Here is a 19,523-nt window from a genome sequence, read left to right on the forward strand (position 1 = left end):
TGTGATTTGTTCCATGAAAACATTAAAGAGGCATGCCGCTCTGCGCAATCCAGTACTTTCTACACTAGCATACAGATAGCTCTACTGCAACCTGCATGTGGCCACACGTAGTGTGAGGACTTGGCCACTACATGACCACATGGAGATTACATCAGTAGAAGAATATCTGACAGACTGTATTCATTTCTCAGTGTAGAACACAATCCAGAACAGTTATAAGCTCTGGATCACTGGTGATCCAAAGGAGCTACTGAACAAAAAGAAAGCAAAGAGCCTTTGGGAGGGTGACATGGAACCAAGCAGACAGACTTTGAAGATGAGCTGCAACATGGAGATGTACAGAAGACCAGGGAAAATGACCACACTTGTCTGGCCAAAGAAGGTGCAATGATATGTTTTAGGTCTCTAGAGTATTTTATAAAATGGCTCAGTCTGCACAGATTCTCCAGAACACACAGACAGATGCCTCTGCAACTGCCGGGATTATAAGAAACGTGGCAGAAAGGCCACAGTTTGTGAGACCAAAGGTTTGTGCACTCATGGCAATTCAACTCGTTCCATTCTATTTTTCCATACGTATTTAATATTCAATTGTTTCTGCACATATTGTACATTTTTGCTTAGACATGTGAGTTCCAGTATTTTCATTTTTTATTTTATTCAATTTTATTTTATTTTCTTCACCACTCCAAGGCTGCTGCAATTTCATTGTATCACCATGTACAATGACAATAAAAAGGATTCTGATTTTGATTCTGATTGCCATTTCACCTCACTCATGTCTTCTCACCTACACACCAAAGAGTTTAAATACTTTATGACGATCTCCACAAACATTTAAACAACTGAAATCTTTTGTTGGATTGGTGAGAGCTAGTGGTTAAATAAAAAGAACAGACTTTTGTAACAGTCTGAAAACAATAATCTCTTCTTTGTGTTGGATGTTTTGTGTGCTTTTCACTTCCTAGTTATGAGTCTTGTGATGATGCAGCTGTAGATGTTGGTGTATACATTGTTGTTAATGCCAAACATTTCTTTTATTCCTTTAAAGAGGGACTGTCCCTGACGAGTCCTCTTAACCACGGTTTCTCCATGATGCTCCCAGGTGAAGTCCATATGCCGGGTAACTTGAAAGTGCTGACCTGCTTCATCTCAGTTTTAGTATTGTGAATGGGTTGATAACAATTGTTCTTATGTTGCCTGCTAAAGCCCATGTCCATCTCTTTAGTCTCGTCAACACAGAGACGGCCTGTTTACCTGATAATGGAAATCAGTTATTTCTCTACATCGCTGTAGGCAGTCAGATCATGGGGATGAGACCCAAGATGATTGTGGTGACAAAGAATTTCAACGCCTTTTATGTCCATGTTTTCAGACACTTTACAAACCAAAGCCCTCTCCCTTTCTTCCCACTGTGTGGAACCGGCCTCCAAAACCTCTTTCCTTCTGTTATAGACCACCACCTTCCTCAGATACAAAACAAATCTTTGATAGTGAATCTCTGGCCCAGTGTAGGATATTGGGCCCACAAACACACTCCAATTAGCAATCATTCCACAACATTCATATTTTTAATGGCACACAGTCAATCCACGCGATGGTTTGTCAATAGGCATACCCTGTAAATATATTGAGTCCTGGATCCAGGACCCCACCTTCCCTGCATCTCAGATAACTTAAAGTAATACCGCCACAGCCCACTGGCCATCCATCAAAACCCAGCAAGTCTTCGATATAGGAAGCTTGTTCTAAAACTATAAAAAATTACCTGGTTACAGGGAAGAAAATAAATACTCATCAATGTGTGGCCTAGAAGGAAGAGCCAGTCCCTAGTTTACTGTATGAATTTTGATGCGGTTGCTGCTTAAGCTCCAGACTATCAATTACGAGATAAACAGGGTCTAGGTGATTGTTGTCATGGTGCACGGGGCTGGCATCCAATTAGATCTTGCTCCGACTAATGTGTTAATATCTTACATAATTGGTGTTGGGGGCTATTTTTCCTCCCTCTCTCAAATGCCAAGCTGATCCTTATAGAGACTAATACTACACCATTAGCACAATCTTATCTGGGCAAAGTAATATAAATGAAAAATACAGAAAGACACTGTATAATTCAAAAACCCATTTCAGTGCCTTGACAGACTATTTTCTTCATGTCTCCCAATCATCACTTTTTCAGGTTCCATTCTTTTCCTTTTTTTTTTACACAGAAAATTTAGACAATAACTAGGACACATCATTCCTGCTGAAGATTTCTTCACTGTTTTAGTGATTTAAAAAATAATAATAACTAACTGAGATAAAACAGCAATGGTTTTGATGTCAGTACTAACAAAAATAAAACTCAAAGAATAGAATAAAACAGATGAAGCTGAAAAAAATATTTTGATAAGGGAAAAAAACATAACAGCAGAGAAGCAAAAAAAAGTATTCAGAAAAGAAGAAGCATGAGCAAAAGAAAAGGAAGAGAAAGAGGGATGGGAGAAAAGGATAAGACGGCTGCCTGGAAAGACGATTAGTATTCATGCGGCGTGGCGCTCCAGAGAGGATTAATGGACTCTGATGCCTAATATCCTGGAGAACAATTAATTTGCCCACAGTTTTGTCATGGTTGAAAGTCAAATGCTGGAACAGATCGATGCGCACAGCCGCCAGTGAAATCGCGGCAGCCCCTTCTGCCAGGCGCAGAATTTTAATTTCATCATCATCATTTTCCTCGGCTGCCACCCTCGACGAAGCTGTCCCTGACATGGCTGAGAGGGCCGTCGCATCCCGACAGGCATGCTGCACTCAAAGACCCCCACACACACACAGTCCAAAATAAAAGCCCAGTGGAGGCACAAACTTCAATCCTTTCCCATGTTCTCTGGAAAACACTCATGTGCAGGCACGTATGCAAACACGTTATGATGCAAACGTGAATGCAAGGACAAAAAATAAATAATACTGTTGTACACTTTTTCCAATGTGTAACATGTGGCACCCACTGTTGTATCTAAACACAAACTTTTCAGTGTTTTTTGCGACTGCCTCAAAACTCAGCAGAAAAGAAGGTCAACTGATTACCGAAATCACATTGGAGTATAATTTTTGTATTTTGTCATTAACATTTCACCACTATTTTGATTTTACCCTTAAAAATGAATAAGGGAAAAAAACTAATTTCATAAACAATAAGGGGGAAATAATGAAGTCTGGATGAATCTAGAGGTTGACCTATGCTAATGATGTCAATAACACAACAGCGTGACGACATCATCAAAAAAGAACACAGCCTTGATCGCCACGCGTGAGCAAACCATCGTCAGAGGCGGTAAATATTCCATCAAGGATGCGGATGTGTCAATTAAAGATATGTGGGGACACAGCGAGATCCCTTATCTGACTCCTGGTTTTGTTTGTCTTTAGCTTTTTAGCATAGCTCAAGGATATTCTCATTAGCGCATTAATAATGAGAGGGACACACAAGACAGCAGGCTGGCAAAGTGAAAAAAAATACAAACATGCTGTTGCCGAGCCATATTCAGTTTGTTTAGCAATCTTAAAACAATTTTAACCACGCAAGCATGACCTTAAACTAAACAAGAAACCAAAAGAACTACAGTATTTGTTAATATTCATCATACTCTAAAAGTTTCATATGTTCCCTTCAGAGTCATATCCTGCAAAAAACAGGTTTCTATTAATCAGCTGTTCTTTATTATCTCACTTAATTTTTTTTCTTCTTCTTTAAAAACATCTTTGGGGGAAAAAAAGAAAAAAACTTAGACATCACTTTATGAATTATTTAATGTGCTGGTTCTAATTTATTTAATGAATTAAGAAAAGTCCAGTGGGGGGTATTTCAATAATGTGGCACTGTTAGTAGTGTTTTAATAAGGATGGCCCACACTGATTGGGTAATTACATCCCAGCTCTCCCCATGCTGCGTCTCCTGCAGGAGGAAGAAGTGTGACAGTGAAGACGTCGTCGGGCTTCTATATATATCTCGAAATACACATCATGACACAGAGCCCTGCTCACCGGCCTCCCATTAGAGATTGAATCGGGTGGTTCCTCACCAAATTTATTGGTTATTGGATAAATGGGTGTGCGGTGCGCAATCAACTAGCAAATGTGCATGCACATTTGATATTCTATCAAATATGTTACAAAAGTGTAATCTTGTATTGTTCTATATGAATTACAAGGTTTTAAAGCTTTTTAAATTGCTTTTTTGCTATTTTTTTATATGTGCGAATGTTAGTCTTGTTGCATTTAAATTGCTAAATATCTTTGATTTCAAGCATTTGCTAAAAAAAAGCCATAGTTTAAAAAAAACGTTTTTAAGCATCATTATAGTACAGTGACATGTTTCAGAGAGGTGGTAATTTGTGGTCAGAGCAGCACTTAAACAGTTAAATTCATTATTAGATTTGTTAGCGTGGCATTAACTGCATGCCTTCATGGTGAATGTGAACTTGAAACTAACATTTGTGCATTCTAATAAGAACATGGCTTCAGTATGAATGACAATAAAACAGTAGAGCTTTTAAGTGGTGAAAACAAAGTCATTGGAATGCAATAAACTTCTCTAATCACACACAGGATAAAAGAAGTCATCAACACAAAACAAAGATCATAAAGGAAAGTAGAGTGACGGAGAAAGGAAATAATTCTTCTTCAGCTAAAAATGTTACCCTCGGTTATAATTTTGTATTGTTTTTTTTTTTCTTGTTGAAACCAGTAAAACCCATGAGCCACAACTGCAATTTTCCTTTCTTGCATTCAATCGTTTTCAGTATAACACAGAAAGGGACAGTGAGAAAGAGATAAAAAGACACATAGACCAGAAGTGGGAGAAGAAGAGAGAAAGACTGTCTGTAATGGTGGTTTCAATGGTCCAAGCTGGGCCTGTAATGGAACTGAATCCCAATCAATAGAGATGCTCCTCAGGCCATTCGTAGGCGTAATGACTTTAGGTTTCTCAATAATTAAGATATTGTCACTGTGCTGACTGCAGGGTCAGCCAATCATTAACCTCATGTTAAATATGTCTTTGTTTTAATTGCTTTGCCTTAACTCCTCAAGATATGCTGGGATGAAAATTAAAGGGGCAGCATCCTTTTTTTTTTTTTCCTGATGAGTGTAGTCACACAGGCAAAGCATAAAGACACCTTGTGCTACAGCTGCATGTGCACGGTTGGAAAACCATTTTGTGCATCTCATCAACCTAATAATAGTCTCTATTTTTGTTGTGTTTGAAGATGTTCTTCTATTTTGAAAAGAAGGCATCAAAGACACAGTTTTTTTCCCACTTCTTTGGTAGAACATGAAGGCATTTGCAGATGTATGACTGTGTTTTCTTCTAAAACACCAACTCCGCTAAAGAGAACATTTTAGATTGCGCATGTGAACCCAACATGGCGCCACCAGCGGTAAAAGAGGAGTGCTCGTCTCTTTTTTCACACATACACAGTACCCTCAGATGGTAATGTTCCCACCTCACTCCCCCGGCCCAGCAATCACTCTCAGCCGTTCCTGCCCCAGCTGGGTGATGAGAAACAATGAATTTATATGTCATTCTTTTCTCTCTTCTACACAGTGTTCTGTGTTTCTATCTCTCCTGTCTGCTGCCTTGCCATTGGTTGTTGGTAAATGGACTAAAGCACCACTCAATAGGCTGATTCACTCCGTCAAGGCGAGGGGGCTTGACCTCTTCTGGTGTGGGGAAACGCAATTCATATCGGCCCCAGACCAGCTGCCCGCTAAACGAACATCTCATCCAATTTCTAGACGCCTACAACACAAAAAACAAGGGTGTGTGTGAGTGCGTGTGCATTTGTGTGTGTGTGTGAGTGTGTGTGCTGGGTTGGAGGGGAGGGTTTGAGTGGGGTTAGAGGGAGAGGGGCTTGTGGGCAGGAAAATCCTGATGGATTTTAGATTGGTTTCTCAATTTCTCTTCACTCAGGAGAGGTGGGGGGAGAAATGAGACAAAGAGGAAAAACAAACACCAAATGCTCAAATGCACACATGCGCACACTGTCGCACAAACACACACTCACACCCACACAAGGAGGCTTGAAAAATGGTTACTTAAACTGATCACATGATTTACTGATTATTTATTTGCTTGTTGAGGTGTTTATTATTCCTGGTTGTTAAATGATTTTTATGGGCTTGGACTTGATATATCTGACTGCAACCCTTTTTTCCCGCCGTATCTAAATCATCAACACCAGACAGACTATTAATGACGGACCACCAAGAGAGATGGTTACTGTGGAGACGGCATTCCCTGAGGACTTGCTCATGACAAACACACAAACAAGGGTATAAACACACAAAGGAACCCGCAACCGCAATAAACTTCCTTCTCACACTTTGAATGCACGCACGTTTAAACTCGGACGCTTGCAGCCACACAGTGTGAACGCCTGTTCGTGGAGCACTCGCCGGCTTTTAAAGCGCAGTGATTTATTAAATGAAATACTGCATGTGTGCGGCAGGAAGGCAGAGTAAATTAGATATAGGATTTGTCATCATATACGCATGCAATGTAAGACAAGTGCGTCCAGATGCAAGCCAAGCAAACTGTCTTGCAGAGAAATGGGGGATCTGCTCCGGGCGCGTGAATAGTTTGCACGTTCGCTCTGTCTCCATTTATATGTCGATATGAGGCAGCCACACAGACACACACACAAAAACAACACATTCACGCGCATGCATCAATTGAGAAATTAAAACAAACGTGCCCTATGAATCAAAACAACTCTCGCTGTAACTCCACCCCGTCTTTTCTCAGCACTGAAGATTGGTGCATTAATTTGACTGCTGCCTGACTCTGAATACAGCACGCACAATACATCCCATACAAATATGTGCCTCTCCTGATGCTCCTTTCTTTTTTGATGTTTGAATAAATATTTGATGCATTATATATTATTCATCAAACACTAGATTCATTGATTGAGTGGAAATAATATGGCATAAATTTCCCTTTTGTTGTGGCTCAGCTATCTTTCACTTTTTTTTTCCTTTTTGTGAGAGATGTCCAAAAAGTTGGGGACTGAGCTGCGGCATGCAGACAAATGCACACGATTCTGCTGTGGGAGCATGTTTTACAGACAAACAAGTGGCATTGGTAATTTGGCACAGCTCCCTTGAACAATGGAGTGTGTAAGCATAGTGACTGTAGACTGCGGGTGCCAGATGAGACCAACAGCAAGTCACATCCACAGTGAATGAGGTCTCCTGGGTTCCCCCTGCTTTTCCCACTCACTGATTGCCCATGTGAGTATGGCAAAGCTTGGCCTGGCACAATTAACCCTTTTTAGAGAGCCTGCAGCCTTGGGCTTGCTGGGGGACTCAGCAGGTCCGCCTACCTTCCCACGTCACACCCCGCCTGGTTGATGGACACTTCATCTACCATGATGTAACCATTAAAAATGTGTTCACCCCCCTTTTCCATGTGTTTAGGACTCTTAAAACCATAGGAGCAGGGATACCTGCTTCAGGAAGGTTGTCCTCAAAGATCCTCTCATTCTTGGTGGTGGCGATGGGTGGGATGTGGGTTGGCTCCGAGGATGGGGATCACATTTCCTACACCCCTCAAAAGCAAACAGAGCTATTCGGCAGTGTGTGCCATGCATCCCTGGAGTCCAACTGCTGCTCTGAAACCAATTTAGCAGCCCATACTGCAAGGAGTAAACCTCTGCCCCCTCTCCTTTTTCTTCTACCCATCCCTCCCTCCTTCCTCCTCTTTTCCCTCTCCATTCTGTGTGGACTCTCCCATAGCGTTACTCTTTGGAATACAAAGAAGAGGGAAAGGGTGGGAGAGTTTCAGCACTAGGAAGGGGAAAAAAGAGGGAAAAGGCTTCTCTTCTTTCTGAAATCATGCTCTGGATCAGTCAGGAAAGGCCTTGTGTGTTTGGATTGGCATGGCTGCTGGCAGACGACAGAGGGAGGTGGAGCTGCAGCAGAGTTATAAATAAACATTTCAACTAGGCTGCTGGTAGGTGTCAGCAGGCCTCAGGCCATGGACCTTCCACGGGCTCATTGGCGCCCCTCCAGGTCACATTACATGAGTAAACTGTCGCATGAAAACACTGTGTGTTCACGGAAAAGTGCGGATGTAAAAGAGAGCCGGCCACAGAGATATTAGTGTCGACTATGCATCAATTGCAATAGAAACTGCCCTGTAAAGGCATAAAACTAATACCAATAGAATTTTTTATAGAAGTATTACCTTTTTTTTTGTTCAGAAATGTAGGAAAACATAATTAAAGTAAAACACAAATTTAATATCATACATAATAAAAGGCCAACAAATATGAAAATGTTGTCTTTAAATTGATCAAAAAAAGAAGAAGAAGTCATTTTTAAAACTGCATTAAATATTCTAGTTTTATTCTTCAAATAAGAAAAACGAAAGTTGTCACATTGCTTCAGAAATCCTGTTACCTATAAGGATATATATGAAAATACAAAGACTGTTTCCTAAATATCTACTGCAAAAACCAATACAAACCTCAGAATTCATGTCAGTATCTGTACGCAGATGGAGATGGAAGATGAACTCGGAATAATTTGGCATGAAATGTGTTATTTTGACTACATTCAATTTAAAGGATTTATAACAAACAAATATGAGGCCTCACTATCAGGGCCTATTGCAACTGGAAGAATCTGCTCGTGGGAAAAAGTACAACCGATCTGCTCAGAACCGCGCAGCTGAGAAGTGGACTGAGAATTGTTGGCAGTGACGGTAGAATTCTGCGCTCCATGATTTTGTTTTGAAATGCCAAAAATGCTTAACATTATAAGGTGTGGCTCAAAAAGAAAAGGTTGCAGGAATGTTCCGGAGCATCTCTGTGTACAGATGGAGCCTGTATGGAATGTAAGACTCACGAAACTGAAGACAATCCCAGAAAATAACTCCACACAGAGTTTGTAGTCACTTTCTTATTTTACTATAAAACTTTGATGGATTTTCCACCTAATCCAACCTCTGCAGTTTACTGCAGGTTCATGGCTACAGGGACAAATACCTTGAATACAAACAGAGATATTTTGGTTTTGTGGTTAGTTACTGCGAGTGGAATTTTTATGGTTATTTTTTGGCAAAGGGGGCCAGTGCTTTTGGCCTGAGATCCACACATCTGCGTTCTGCAGGAGATATCTGGAGTTTTTCTATAGAGAGAAGTGATTGTATCTTGCTGAAAACTCCGACAACAAGCTTTAGAAGTGTAAGGACTGCATGTCTGCAGAAAATTCTGTAGGACATATTTGTGGCCCCACTATTATCGCAGTTAATGTTCTGCCTTCTTGAACACATTAGGGCTTCCATGAAAACAAATCTTTGGTTGAAAATCTTTAAAGATAAAACACTATTTTAAAGGGCTGAGACTAAGAAAATGAAAAGGAAACTATGAAGAAGAATGGCACATCCAGCTGCAATTTGAATTAAGATGAAAGGGGGGGAAAAAAGAGGGAGGGAACGAGTCCAGAGCAGAAAAGAAAAATTCAGAGGGAAACGTAGACCACAAAATGCTATGAAGTCAGAGCAAGCCTATCTGTTTTTTAGTCAGTTGTGGTTTTGATCCACAATTTACTATAAAAACCTGGCAGTGTCCTGGGAGGCTAGTTAGCAGATCCCGCTGATATGACTGGAGTTGGGTGGCTTCACCACATGCTTAGCCAGGGGTGAAGTGACTCATAAACACTAGGAAGCCTGTGCTTGTGTGCACACGTGTGAGTGTGTGTGCTGAGGGGGTTGTTAAGACATGCTCATCCACCTGTGGAGAGACAACACGGCTACAGAGCAGACACATTTAAACTTTTGCTTTGGTGCTCAATGGTTTTAATTAAAGCAACTGTGGTGCTTTTCACCAAAACAGCAACCCATCTTTGTAGGACACTTAAATTACAGCTGCAGACTCAAAGCAATAACATTTTATACAGAAAAAATGTTCCACCTTTTTGCTGTTTAAAGAAACTAAATGAGAAAGATGTGTGTTTTTTTTAAACCCCATGCATGAATGATGAGAGCTGAAGTTTCTGTATGAACAGAAGAGATTATAATCCTTTGAAAAGGATTTAAGTGTGTTAAAAGGAATTAAAAACATGTCTAACACTTCAATGCTAACTGCTAAAGAGAGAAACAGTGCAAAACGCTGAAAAACATCAGTCAATAAAAGGAGCACTAAAAACTTAACCAAAACTGCTAAGTTAGTTAGTTGGAAAAAAATGTCAATATGCTACTATATGTATATATATTTTTAAGAAATGTTGCTAATTGCAGGTTAAACAGAGCTAACAGTCTTTTAAGGTGTCTCCATTGACGAATTATAGCCATTATAATCTCACTGAATCTGAGTATTTTTATTAAGTTTAAACTATGATTTCCAACAAAGCCTAGTTTTTTTTAATATAGTAAAATGCTTGCATGTCTACAAATCTGTGTAAAGGTTGATTTGCCATTGAAAACATTTTCTCACAAAGTTAAGTTAATGTTTCTTAAAAAGCTGTTCCAAGATAGTTTTCTAGGACAAAAAGAGTACATGCTTAAAGGTCCACTCTGATGAAACTTGTGTTTTTGTGTTTTTAGTATGTGCTTGTGGCCTTTTTCTCATTAAGGAGGACATATATAAAAAAATATATATGTTCAAAACTGCATTTCTGAGTATTTATTTATCAAAATTGTTTTGAATCAAGAGCAGACACAAAAATGTCATTTGATTCAGCTTTTAGGTACGACGTAGTAGAAGCTGCTACAGCAAACCACGAGCCCCCTGCTCCACTCCATTCTGATGCATCCACTTGCAGAAAATATGTTTGTCTTTGATTTACTTGTCGGGCATTGGGCTCAAACTGTACAGTTGTATGGCTCCAATACTGCTCGGAATTTTTGTTGCACTGCTAATCTTAAGTTTTGGTTGTGAAGGAGCTGTAAGCACAGAGGGATGATGGAATATGAAAGCAGGCTTGCTCCACACTTGTAGTCCCACCCACAACTCTGCCATTCTGCATAAACTATGTCCTAGAAAAGGACACAGATTTTTTGTTAAAAATGGCATAATCATAATTAAAAGACCACTGGGAAAGCATCAATAGATCTAAAGATGGTTGGGGTGGGACTGAAAAATTTGTCAAATATACTAAAATCCAACTAAAACAAACGGAAATTCTTGAAAGAGATTAACAGTTTTAGACAAAATAAAGAGCAAAATAAATAATTAATAGACAATAACAAATGCTTTTTTTACTGTTAAAGTTCTTCTTCGAAATTGCAACTGCAGTTTAGATGCAACGCATATTTTATTTCTTTCAGGCACCCAAGGAAAGTGCAAAAACACAAATGTATACTTTGGGTGTACTTCGTGGCCTGTGTCCATTTTTCCACAAACATATGCTATTACACATCTGTTTTTTCTATTTTTTTAATTCATTGAATGAGGGAGTAATGGGGATGCAGACAGGGGGAGGAAAAGCAGTGCAATACTATTACCGTTTCCTGTTTCTGTGCAGCCAGGAGTCTACAGGGAGCGAGCCGAGAGGAGACCTGGCAGGCGGCTGCTGTGATGGGCCAGAATGAACTGTGGAAAGACAGAAAGAAAATCAAGAAACCTGTATGCAACAAAACTACTCAGGGGTGAAAGACACAAAAAAAAAGCACCAGACTTGGAGCACCAGATCTGCGCTTCTTATGTGTTGTGAAAAATTCACTTAAAATTAGATAAGTATGCAAAAATAATATCCAGAATTGCTTCACAATCAAGTTTTCTAACTGTAACCAGATTTGCTATGAAAAATCACTTTTCCTTTAATAGTACCTCTCCGGATTTTCTTTGTTGTCAACTCTAAATACTTGCTCTAGGCATGTCATCTTCACAACACTAAAGCAACTGTTTCTAATTAAGGTTAAGTACCATTTTCTGCATAGTCTTTACCAAGAAAACATTGTTATGACTCTGAGGCTTTTGCTCAGTGGTTTTTCCTTTAAACTCTCAAAGTATTATGCCAATACTCTATTGCCAAAGGACAAAAAGAAGGAGAGAGGATTTTAGTGGTGTTTGCGGGCTGATGGGTAAAAAGCACATTTACAGCATCAATTCAAGCATTTGTAATACCATTTAAATAGCTTTGGAGCTGTTTTAGTAAATACAAATTGTAGCTTCAAAATACCTGGTCAGTGTGTAAAAAAATACAAAATGTCTGAGTGTAGAGTTGGGATTAAACAAGAGGTACATCTAAAGTTTTCATAAACTGGAAATCTGTGTGAGGGAATAAGGGATCAGTTACCAAAATAAACAAAGGCAAATAGGAGGTAAATTTTGTGGAGCCCCTGGAATCCCTGACCTGCCCTGAAAGAGATCCCCTTTCTCCCCAAACGGTACTACCAAACACAACCTCCAGCACTGCCGGCGTGCTGCTCTCCTGACAGCCTCAGACTCTGAGGTCTAAAGAAAACAAACTGACTCTGATTATGAAAATAGTGCCGCAAGGCCCCCCCGGTGCCCGACGCTTATCTTACACAAGGCAAGCTTTGTGTGCTGCGGGGGCTTCTTGCTGGCCCTCAACCACCCCACCAGGTGGAGACTTTCAGGACTAAACTCCTCTCCATCACCTCCTCTCTCCCTCTGCCCTCATGTGAACGGTGTCACCTCCGCCGAGACCGCTGTGTATATTTTGAAAAGGGAGCATCAGGAAATTGATCCACTGGCCCCACACTGTTCTGTGGACGACGGCAGTTCCTTAACAGTTGGAGATGATGAGACTCCCCCACCGCAAAACAGCAAATATTGTGTCGCGCCCTCAGTAATGTAGGACACAGTTTGACACACAAAAGAGCCTCAAATCAAGCACATATGGAGTTGTTACTCCACAATGTCACAATGAGACAAAAAGAAGGAAATCAAAGAAAACACAATAAGATATAATACAAAATATGAAGAAATGGATATAAGGAATTGAGCGACAAGATGTAGATGTCCAGCTGCCACGTTTACCTATGGGCATTCTGTGCTGAAGTGTCTTCTGCCTCTGATGTTCAGCCATGGCAGAGTATCAGTGGGGCATATCGAAACAGATGCTTCAATGTTTTTGACCTCAGTAAAGCTGGAAACAATATTTGTATAGGCGTTGTTCGAAAGTCAATGATAATACACCCCCCAACTATGAGTTATGTTTTCCATAATGTCGCAAAGCCAAGTCAAACTTCCAGCTGTGCCAAGCTGGCAGGACCAAAAAGATGGTTACCATGTAGGCCGTTCCCTGGGCCCCTTAGCAAATATGTAACATCGGCATTTTAGGCCAGAAACTGATTAGCGTTCATCATTTATTTAACATGTAATGTAATCAGAGTGTGGATTCCAAAGACAACTCTTTAATTTTAAATGACTCTGACCTCTCGAGTCGTGACAGCACATCAGGAGCTGCAGCCTGAAGCCCCGTTTCTGTGAGGAGCCAACGTTAATAAATAGCAGTCAGATTCAATGCCACGCACAAGAAAACTAAAATACTTCTAAAATGATCTGAACAACCATGAAATTTTGAACTAATCAATGTCAATGATGGCAGCATGGCGACGTGTTGTTTTGGGGTTCAGACTGTGGCTGCGATCTTTTGTGCTGTGTCAGCATTTTCCCACTGGGTCTGTATCATTCTTGAGGTTCCCAGTTTACGCTCAAAACCATGTAAATTCGATTGGTGGTTGCAAATATGTTGGAAGGATTGACAGTCAGCAAAAATATTTGTTCCTCTCATTTGCCCTTATGGTGAACTCCATCAATCCTGGCTGTAACCTTGAAGCATTAGGTAGAAACTTGAAAGAGACAGGTTACACAACCGTCACTTCATTCCTGTTGTAATGCAGGTTCGCCCTCAAAAGAGCATCTTCTATCCTAATTATTATTTTCCTAATTTAAATCCAAGTTTTGAAATAAAATTATTTGCATCAATTATTTGTTAATTTCGTATTATGCTTTTTATCCTGGTTTCTCCTGGCACGTTGTTTCTTTCAAACAAAAAAAAATCAAAAAAAATCTAAAAGAACAATGGCTTGGGCCTCACCTGCCTTTTTTAATTTAGCCTAATAGTCAAGACTTTACCACATCTACCAGACAAATACAACTTTTTCCTCATTGTTAAGTTTTAAAAATATGCCAAAATTTAACAACAAATAAATTCCTCTTGTCTAACCACAATCACACCCATTTATCACTTTCTTATAGTATTAGTTTAAATTTACCTAAATGACATTAGAAAGTAAACGTATTCACAACTTTGTAGACGCATCACTTTTGAGACTTCTGTTTGTTACCTGCATGCCAGCAGCTTCAGGTGTGGTCAAAGGTGCAAATGACTAAACTGCTGAATCTAGCTCATTGGGCCATACCATGTCATGGGGGGGGGGGTTATGAATTAGGTTTCTTTTTTGTTAAATTGTCTTTTTTTTACCTTTCTATGTGTCAGGTTTAGACATACCCTATGCAGTGCCGGCCCTGGTCTTCCGGGGGCCCTAAGCGAGATTTAATTTGTGGGCCCTCTAACTGATCAGCAGCACCAACAAAACGCAACTGTTGTTGTAATAAAAATGAGATATATCTAGTGCAGAATGTTGGAAAGAAGTGCCTTCACTGTTGTGCGTCTGTGCACAAATGTATGACTGTCCTTTAAGTAATAATGAAACAATAAGTTTGATTTGGGTTCCATATTGGGTAGATTTGAACTTACCAGCAGCAACATCAACATTTTCCCTTTCAACAGAAGATGTGGTGACAGGAGTTTCCTCTGCAGCTAAAAAACAAGAATTATTATACAATAATTATTGATGAAGTTAATAAAATAACTATAGCAGAATACTACTAATAGTTTAGTGGTTCAGTTAAAATCTGTGTGCAGGTTTTTCACAATGTCATGATCTTTTTATATATTTATGAGAAATAGATTGTTTGATTATATATTTGCACAAGATCATATTTATTTATTTATTAAGAACAGTTTGGGGCTCCATACTCTTCAGCCGCTGTTTATGGAAAAAAAAGGGTTATGCTGACACTGTTTTTTAAATTACTTTACATGCCACATGAAGGGATGTGGATGCTGCACCTCCTCCAATACTTTTTGATACTTTTTGAGAGCAGAAGAAAATGTTGGCTGACACGGAACTGTGCAAAACATCCTCATTATGTAGAACCAAAACTGTGAAATACAAATGAGAAAGAAATGTACCTATTTATAAATAATAAATGTGAATAATAATTTGAGTATAAATGGAAATATAAGCATTTATACACTTCTTATTCTATTATTTTGTATGTTCATAATTTTAAAATGAGTACATTTATTTTATTTGTCATTAATAAATTAGAACCTTTATTTCCTATGTATTTGGCAGTTTTGATTCTCCATATTTCATGCCAATGCAAGATTTTAAGACACATTGTTGAAAAAGTCAGACTACCAGACTGTCTATAACAGATAAACAGCAGTTCCTATACTGACATAAACCGGAAAATGCAGAACGCACTAAATATGTGTTAGCAAAACAATTAAACAATACAATAACGTGAGTTAAACATTTATCAGCCATCGCCATTGTCGTTAAACCTCATCCAGGAAACTTGGGTATCAGAATTATTTTAGAGTTTTCCATTGGAAATTACGACAAACGGGGTCATTTATGTGCAAACTTCACCTGTCTTTCTAACTTTACCGAACTTCGGATCAATTAGTATTTTAAATCGCGAATGCACAGAAATACTGGATAATGTAAAAAATATGGCCCCATCATCCTCCAAACTTACCTGGTGATTGATGCTGAAGTTGTTCATCTTTTTTCAGCTCCTGATGGATAAAGTCTCTTCGGCATGAAGTGCTCTTGTTGTCGCTTTGATCAGCGTGACAAAATGCACTCGTTTTTTTTCTTTTCTCAACTTTATTGAAACAAAATGCGCTCGTAAATGCACACTGTGCCAGGCTTAGATGCAGTGATGTTGGCCAATCGTTGCTAAGAGTGGCGTAACGTCATTATTTGGGTTGCCAGATTGGTTCAGGTGTGTTGACAAGGGGGATCATTAAAGTGCAGGCAACTTTCTTTTGCACAACATTCACAGCTATGAAATAGGTTGCCAGATTTGGGTCTTTTTTTTATTTTATTTTTTCGCCACTTCGGGGCCCTGGTGGTGACGGGGGCCCTACGCGGCTGCGTAATTCGCGTATAGGGAGGGCCGGCCATGACCCTATGTAAAGTAGGATGTGTCTATGTGGGTTTGGTCAGTTCATATTGTTCACATTAAAAGCTTTGACGCAATTTAAACAAGGAAGATCTACCTCACTTCCTGGTGAGCTGGGTTCTTGTGTTGCTCACTCTGAATGCTACTCCTCAATTAAAAATTCACTCTAAACTAATTGCTAAATTCTCTGCCTTTTCTTCTCATCCAACCACAAACATCTTTTTGCTTTTAAATTCAAAGGATGTTTATCTATCTACATACTAGACGGTTTTGCTAACTCTCCTCCACCTGGACCAATGCTTTGTCATGGACTGGCCTTCTACCACCATCAGTGCCTAGGCTCCGGGGTTACTTCATCTATTGTACGAGCTTATCCCACCAGCATGCAGGATGCCATCGGTCCAGAGCCCAAAGAATATGAACATATTTCATGCACATTTTTTGTATCACAAATAAATCTTTCTTAATTCTCCGTATTGATTTGCTCTTAAGTGCAGCTTTGTTTTATTAACCTTAGAGAACTGGATGTTAAGTTCAGTCCTTTTTCAGGCTAAGTGTCAAAAGTCAGTCATGCTGCTTTTAAAATTTTGAGGAGATATAAATTTCTTTATGCTTTGCACGAAACGTCCTCTTGTTTTCCTGTCATTCTGATTGGAGATTTCAAGATGGCACATTTCACTCGTTACATGATTTGCAAGATATGTTTTACAAGTGCATTAGGTGTGAACTATGCAGAAATGAGATTAATAAATACCAATGATGCCTGTGTTGAACAAATGCAATAAAAAAACAGACAAGTCAACAGCTGTTGGTAAACAAAGTTGTGGCTCTTAGCTGTTTGGACGTCTGCCTGAATGTGGAACAGAAAGTCACGTTATAACGGGCATTTGCTCTTTTCTCTTTTCCTTACTCTGGATGCTGATAACCAACGATCATTTAGATGATTGAACTACTTCCAACCAACTTCCACAGCTGTCAATCATTTAAAAACAATGTAAAATAATTCTCATTTTTCTCAAGGAGATTTTTAGCTTGCCTGTTGCAGAGCAAACTTGTCATCATGAAGTTATTAAGTACCACAAAGTCAACTGACAATACTGGAAAACAAGTGACAACATTTAGCATTTAAAAGCAAACAATAACAGTCTTTTAAGTTTCCAATCACATTTTAAAACCATTATTGTCTTTCTTTCTTTTTTTAAGTCTTTGGAATCATTGGAGGAATTAGAGATAGGACACAGGTGAGAATTTCAAAGAGCGTGCAACCAGAGCCGCCACTTTTCTATTGTACATTTCACAACAGTTTTTTTTTTAACCTTGTTAAAAGAGACCAGAAATAGTAAGGAATTACAAAAATGGGTTATGGTTAGGGTAACCTAAGGTCACCTAAATGTCAGAGGAAATTTAAGTTAAAACTATAGTCTTTAGATCATCAGAAAATTGTTTCATGAAGCTACTTCAGCAATAAGTCATAAAAAAACAGTTGAGTTTAACAGTTAATTTTACACATCGTACAAAATCCAACATTGAGATTTTAGGATACATTTTTGTCAAAGACAATTGAAAATTTAGCTTTAACTGAAGAATGACTAGGAATTCTTTTCAGCTTAAAAGTCATCTTAGTAGCACAATTTTAAATGTGTTTTTAGGGAAAGTTTGGTTTGGTTGCTATATATTTAAATAGTTTTAATAGTAATGCTTTTCAATTTGCAGTTTTCCTTTTTTTTTTTTTACTTCTCCTGTCCAACAGCTGGGCAGGCAGATGAGAGCTGAGGGCCTCTTGTGTTGGACATATTTTACTTTAACAAGAGGGGTTATTAATCTTCAGACAAACCAAAGGTATGTCTGAATAAACCCCTTTTGTAATTGAGGCCAAACTTTATTAATTTCAATCATGTTTGAAAATCTTTGGTGTTGGACCCGACGGAAAAGGAAAGAAGGGTAGAAGAGAGAGGGATGTTAGAGAGATGGGGGGGGGGTAAGAGGGTGATAATAGGAGGGGGGGGGGGATAAGACCATGAAGCAGCATAAAGCAACAAGTTTACTGGTTGTTTATCATTACGGTAAGGTTCAAATGTAGTACAAAAAGGGCGGGGCCTGTCCACACACACACTCAAATGTTATCAACACACCTGCTGGCTGAAAAAAAAAATGTCCACATGTCAACATGTACACAAAACCGATAGTGTTCACACACGCATACTTATCCCTTTAAACCAACTAGTGTGAAATATTTCACACTAGTATGTCATTCAATCAGTTTTCCTTTTTTAATAGTCAGCCCTTGCAGTCTCAGAGGCAGAGAGCATCGGGACTGCATTAAACAACCGCCACCATGCCTTCCTGCAAAGACAAAAAACAATGTTTTTATCGGTTACATTTGTGACCCAAAATGAAAAAGATGCAGTTGTAAATTAATTTACTTTTCTTAACAAGTTAAGTGATAATGAACTCATTAAGAACAAAGCCTTCAGAGTGACCTCTGTTAAACAAACAGAGGTTTTTCTTGTACTGCAGTGCTTCTTTCTTATTGGACAGTGGCAGTGTTTGTGTTCTTCAGACTGATTGGTTAAAATCTCTAGTCATTCCTGGAAGCCTTCTATAATGTGTTAATTTAATAGATCTCTGCAAATGCATAAAAACACAATGGTTTGGTTTTAATGTACCTACAAATAAAATACAGGGAAAATAAACTGTAGTACCTCCCAAAAGGAGCTTCATTATGGAATTATTGTGTCTTGTGTTTGTTTCTTGTTTAAATAAAAGGAGTTTTTTCTGGTAAACAATTAGTGAGCTGTGAAGGTAGAAACCTCCATCTCCAAAAGTCCATGAAGGCCTGAAGCTCTTTAGATAAACATTTTTCTCACCATTGTTTGCAGAAATCTTAATACGTTTCTGTCGCTGTGTCCCACCACACTGACACAACTGTGTTTAGCACTTCAGAGAAAAAAGAAATACTGTGACATTTAGATTCTGCTGCCTTGCATCTTTAGATAATTGTTTTAAGACTTTTTTTTGGCAATGACTGTATTTCAGATGCTGCCACATTGGTCTTTTTGTTTATTCTTTATTTTATTGAGAGAAAAAAAACATTTCTAAAAACTTGAATCATTTCACGATAGCAGATAGTTACAGTGAGTGTGAAAATGTGCGTAAAGGTATTATTAGCGCTTTGGTGAAAGCTGTCATCAGATCAGCTTCAATGAAGTTATCCATTTCACACAGCTTGCACTGTGGAGCTGTGTTCTGAACAGCCGCGAGACCCAGAATAACCAAATGTGATTTAACTCCACATCCAGCTGG

General features: G+C 39.0%; 1 long non-coding RNA gene across 1 annotated transcript in view; it reads right to left on the reverse strand.

The window, feature by feature from the left end:
* The window catches only part of LOC110015628, an 85,138-nt gene extending 72,331 nt beyond the window's left edge, over positions 1–12,807 (reverse strand). The window contains exons 1-2 of the long non-coding RNA XR_002290864.1: positions 12,518–12,807; positions 11,492–11,579 (exon numbers count right to left, since the gene is read on the reverse strand). This is a non-coding gene — a long non-coding RNA (uncharacterized LOC110015628). The remainder of the gene's footprint in view (positions 1–11,491; positions 11,580–12,517) is intronic.
* Between the last annotated feature and the right edge of the window lie 6,716 nt (positions 12,808–19,523).

This window comes from Oryzias latipes, chromosome 9, assembly GCF_002234675.1.
Source record: "Oryzias latipes chromosome 9, ASM223467v1".
NCBI classification, from domain to species: domain Eukaryota; kingdom Metazoa; phylum Chordata; class Actinopteri; order Beloniformes; family Adrianichthyidae; genus Oryzias; species Oryzias latipes.